The 5932-nt window shown below is 33.3% G+C and overlaps 1 long non-coding RNA gene across 1 annotated transcript; it reads right to left on the reverse strand.

Annotated features, from left to right (window-relative positions):
- Positions 1-516: 516 nt before the first annotated feature.
- On the reverse strand, positions 517-3298 carry LOC125614849. The gene is made up of 2 exons (XR_007345418.1): positions 3206-3298; positions 517-1294 (listed from the first exon to the last, which is right to left on the reverse strand). It is a non-coding gene; the product is annotated as an uncharacterized LOC125614849 (long non-coding RNA).
- Positions 3299-5932: the final 2634 nt, after the last annotated feature.

The raw sequence follows: 5932 nt of genomic DNA on the forward strand, positions 1-5932 counted from the left end.
CTTTTGACTCTTACTACTATTTTTACTGATATCTTCTAACTGCTTGTGTATTTTAATATTTCATAATTTAAACAAAGAACCAAGTGGCATGTATAAAAGAGACTAGAACTATACATAAAAGTTAGTTTTTTAAAAAAAATCACCTTTTTTTCTGGCATAATAACATATAAAGGGAACCACTGAGTGAGAAATTAGTTTAACATTATTTCTAATCCGTCCAAGGCCCTGAGAGAACATGATGTGAGACTGGAGATTTTACTGAAGACAACTTGAAAAGAAATGGTTTACATATGAAGACTTTTCAAACAGGTCTCATAGAAAAGGCTCTAGCTCCATATTTTTGGAAGTAGTTTAGAATCCACATGATGAAAACGTGGACACTGAAGAAAATGTCACAAGTTTTGAGGGTCTTGGCCTGGACAAACTAAGAAAGTAATTCCCTTCCTTCCCCCAACCATGGCCTCTCCATGCCTGAAGAGTGCACTTACGTCTGGTGTCCCCGGTCAAAGCCAGGGGAAGGCTCAGCGCCATCAGCATCATTGTCAGACGTGCCATGCAGGAGCTTCCACGGAGCCACAGACTCACCATACTGGAGAACAGGAGAGGTCTGGGTTAGAGAAAAGCAGATAAGTCTCAAGCAATGAGAGCTATGTCCCATCTCTAACCAAATCCCAAATAATAAGAATCAAGATATTCATTTCTTTGATGCTAGATTGGGCAGTCTTGATGCTGAAGAACCAATTAGCATCACAGATGAATAGCATCATCAGTTGCTGGTCAGAGATACAGTATGAAGGTCCTCTTTTCAAACTCAGAATTTCCTTGATTAAAAGGATCATTTGTATTTAGTGTTTTAAACCTTGGATCCAGTTGCATCTGAAACATTTTAATTGAGCCATGATAATGACCCAGCTCTGAAGTTGTCAGTGATATATTCACAAGTATGAACCTTTTAGAAGAATTCACCTCACACTTGAAGAAAGATATGTTTGGACAAGTGACTGTATGTGTGAAAGTGGAGTAAAGTGGGTGGAAGGAAGGTAACTAAAAGTCAGGAGACTTTGAATCGGGTTCTTATTGAACCATAACTTAATGTAAATCTGAGTAAATTACTTAACCTCTCTCAGTTGAAATGAAGGCATTAAGATCTTTCATGTATTTCCAAGCTGTAAAAAGTTGTGCTTCTGTGGAAACCTCATGCAGCAGCGTCCCCTGGTAACATGATATTGCAGAATTACAGCTGTTGATTGGAGAGTATGATCTGCACTTCTTTACAGTTAGTGACTCTGATAAGCTAAAGGAAATAGAAAGCTAGTCAATCAGTTAACACAAGTACAAGGGTTTTTCAAGTTTGTGTCCTGATACTGTCATGATTTCAGTGGCATCTAAAGAATACACATAGGCAAGGAGCATGGAGCAGGCCCTCTATGTGGAATGAAGATCTCAAAAGTAACTCTGCAGAGCTCTCACCCTGACAGCATAAGGCCACTGTCCAAATCAAAGCATGCAGAGGCTGACAGGTAAAAGACTCAAAACATCATCATTTAATACATCTCTGATTTAAAATAATTAATTTTGGGTGGGAAACAATATTCAATCCCTTAATCCTGGTTCCCATTATGATTCCCTCATTTTATTGAGAATATGTCCCTCCACTATTCCCCTTCACTTGATTTACCTAAGGAAAGATATAAGAAAACTTTACTAATACATTATAGAATGTGCAGGAAATAGAACACTATTAAAAATTATGAATTAGATCATCTGATGCAATCATGTAATTTTACACATATTCATATTTTTAGATAATTATTTTACATTATATTAATATAAATGTGCTGTTCTAGATTCAGAATTGTCCTAAGGGTCTTTCATACCTCATATCCTTATGAAGGATATCACCCAATCTAGTTTAATAAAACAAGTTCCCTTTCATATCTATAGATAGAGAGAATATAATGATGGGTATTAGATACTATTTGTAAGAAACTGAGGCTGGTAAATAGTATGCTCCAGATTGATTTGAGTTATGTGTGATTCCAAACCCCATAAACTGAGCCATTACATTATACTATTCACATTTACTTTCTGAGGAGTATAATATCCCTTGTATTAAAATTATTCTTGTCACTTTACTTCATGAATATATTTAATAATAAGACTATCTTAATGAATGACATTATTTTATATAATGAGACAGATACCATGCAGCAATTCCATTTCCATCAAAAGATTCCCCTCATCACCACCATGATCAAAGTTTGCATTGATCTTAGGCAATGACACCCATGGCTCCTGCACAAATCTTCACCTTGTTAAAGATAACAGTACCCTCAATCCCTAAATCTGACCTATTGCTTTCAAATATTATCTCAGACTTCTCAAACATAGTATAGTGCAAATGTGATCAACCCAGAAGAGAATAGAAATGGTATCATGCTTACTTTGGAAAAATATATTTCCATTAAGGTGGGAAGTTCTAAGTTCTTTGCAGAGGTTGCGTAGAATTCACTATGATATTATACACTGCATATGAGAAGAAACTGCATCACCAGATCCTTATATTATTCAGAAACTAATTACAATATATGATAATCTAGGAAAGACACATTAAGGCTCACATTGGTATTATGGTTCACCTTAGGATAAAAGGGATGGCAGAGAAAATAATTCTATATTAAGAATATCCTAAAATGTGGTTAAAGAGAACACTATCAAATCTTTTTAAAAAAAACATTTAGTTTTTAGTTGTAGGTGGACACAATACCCATTTAGTTTTTAGTTGTAGGTGGACACAATACCTTTATTTCATTTTTATGTGGTGCTAAGGATTGAACCCAATGCCTCATGCATGCCAGGCAAGCACTCTACCTCTGAACCACACCCCAGCCCTCAAATATTTTTTAATCCATTCTTTTTAGTTGTACATGACAGTAGAATCCATTTTGATATAATTATACAAGCAGACACAATCAAATCTTGTTCATATAAATTTTACCAACTATTTACATGTCATAGAAGTTTATGTTTAGAAAGAATAAGCAAAAACCTCTATGAACTAAATTCTGTTTGTTGTATGCATTTAGGAATAACAAAGATATGTTATGTTAAATATATATATCTCACACATGTCTTCAAAATGAATTATTATAAGGACAGTTCAGGTAAAACAATGTAACTAATGTCACCAAACCATTAATCCTACCAGTGATCTCTGGACTGAACTTCTTCACTGGAAGCAAGAACAGAAGCAGTGCTCTCAACTGCTGTTTTCTGAAGGTGCCTAAGGAGAGCTCCTGAGGAAAAGGTAGTTAAATTGGTTTCTGGACGAAAGTGACTATCAGAATGAAAGTTCTTTATTTTTTTTTATCTTTTTCTCAAATTACTCTTGAATTTTCTTTTTTTTTTAATTTTAATTGGCAAATAGTAACTTCATACATTTATGGGATATTCTGTGATGTGTTGACATATGCAGACAAGGAATGGTTAAAACTAACATACATATCTCCTCACATACTATCTGGAGTAAGCACATCTGAAATCAATTCTTTGCAATTTTGAATATTCAATACATTATTATTAATTAGTTCTCATTCTGCTCAATAAATCTCAAAAACTTATTCTACCTAATTCAAACTTTGTACTCTTTGACCAATGTTTTCCCTACATTCCCTATGTTGATGCATGAAACCATATGTTCATTTTTTGATTATATGTTATAAATGGTTATATGTTATATATAATATATACATATACAATACAAATATAATATGTATACATAATACATATGTGATGTATACATATATGGAAGCATGTATTATATGTATATGTGTAATTATGTCATATATAATATATGATCATTTATATGTTATATATTATAAATATATTTGTTTTATGGTTATATAATACAAATAAACACTCTTGGGGAAAAATGTGAAATTAGAAGAATGTACTTTTGTTGAACTTAGGAAGGCTGATATTGAATGATTGCAATAAACCTTGAAAAAATGAACTCTGTAGGTAGGAAATCAGTGAGAGGGAGGAAGAGAAAGAAAGGGGACATACTAGGAATTGAAATGAAGAATATTATGTTAAGTGCCTCTAGGAACCCCACTATCACATATAACTAGAATGCACCAATTAATAAAAACAAAAAGAAATTAAAATGACATTTTAAAAGTTTGCTCAGTTGGCCACAGTTAGTACAGAATATCTTTTAATGTTCATATGTTTTCAGAATATTCTCAGAAGTTTTCAGAAGGCAACCACCACTAAGCTGACAACATTAAAATTACTAGCACTTTCTTACATTTACAAGATTTGCCTAGATAAAATCAACTTGAATTTTACAAAAGGTTTTGCAAGGGTAAGGTTCACACCTCCTTCTATATGACCTATCAAACAAAACAACTCTTACAATATTGTGGAGTAATCTTGAGAAACTTAGTACAACTTTCTACCTAATTCAAACTAATTATTGCCAACATCCCTATTTTGATCATATGTTCATTCCATAGTTTACACAGCAACATAAAACAGCAAAATTTGTAGACTAATTCTTTCAATTAGAGATTCTAAAGATGATTTGTGTGCTAAAGTCAGCATCAACAGGTCTGACTGGGGGACTGGTCTGAAAGAAAAATATAAGAGCAAAGGTGCAAGATAATTTTTAAAAATTACCTAAACCATGGCTACATCATTAACTAGAGATAAAAATGCTTTTTGATAATCACAGCAGAAGATAGCATGAGAACTGACAGAAAATTTAGGCTTCTAAATTCAATACATTATTATTAATTAGGTCTCATTCTGCTTCTCCATAAGTATTGCTTCTACAATTTCTGAAGCTATAAAAAAACTACACAAGCATAATAAGAATAATCCTAAGGGCAACTGATTCCTCATGTAGGCAAAAAAATAAAAACAAACAAACAAAAAGCATAGCATTGGTTCATTTTCCTCCAGAACAGAAAAAAACAGTAGTCTTTTGTCAAAGTTGCCTTCAGTGTAATTGCTGATACTGAGTATGATATCATTCATATTGACCATGGTGTTTTCACCCACAGTTTTATAGCTATGTGACTTCAGAACCTCACGGACTAACTTGTTGTACTCCCATCTGGGCAATGCACTGGTTTGTGTAACTTGATAAGCTTCCAAAGGTGCCTATAGGAAGAAACCATTAAGTGAGTTGTAAAATTCTAGATGGGAATGATCACGTAGACCATGAAATATTGGAAGAAATTTGTGGCATGCAGAAATCTTTAGCACAACTCTGGAAAATCACTGCTATAACACCACCTATGAAGTCGAAATATGAAATCTCTTGGGAAAATGAGAAATATACTTGAGTTCACCACAGTTTTGCTAATCAAGGAGTGTTTGAAATATGACTGTACAAATTTTCCTGTGAATGTAGTAAAATTGGGAAAATGCACAATGACTTTATGGGGCACAAATTGATCATCTTCTCTGTATTGGACCTAAGTTTGAAATTTATGCCCAGGTAAAAACTCAGAAACATTCCGGAGTTGCAATCTGATGCAATTCCCAAAAAGTTCATGAAAATGTTGCTTAAATGATATACCTCAACCATCCNCAAGCCATGAATAATGGTGAATGTGTTATATTTTAAATAATGTAATAATGTCATGAAATAAATTAGTATTATAATACTTGGGAGACCAAAAAAAATAGATTCTATTATGTATCCTATATGGGCTCTCCAAAATGATGCAGAATAAAAAACCTTTTCTCAGAACTTTAATCTATGTTGTTGCTGTTGTTTGTTTGTTGTTATTGGTGTTCTACATTGCATTAACATGTTTCCCTCTTCCCAATCACTTCACCACTGCAACAATATCTATCAAAATCCAGTGGTAAGGTCATAGAAGTTAAAATATTGAAATAATGTCTTACTGAATAAAAAGTT

The sequence above is a fragment of the Marmota marmota genome, unplaced genomic scaffold (genome assembly GCF_001458135.2).
Source record: "Marmota marmota marmota unplaced genomic scaffold, marMar, whole genome shotgun sequence".
NCBI lineage: Eukaryota > Metazoa > Chordata > Mammalia > Rodentia > Sciuridae > Marmota > Marmota marmota.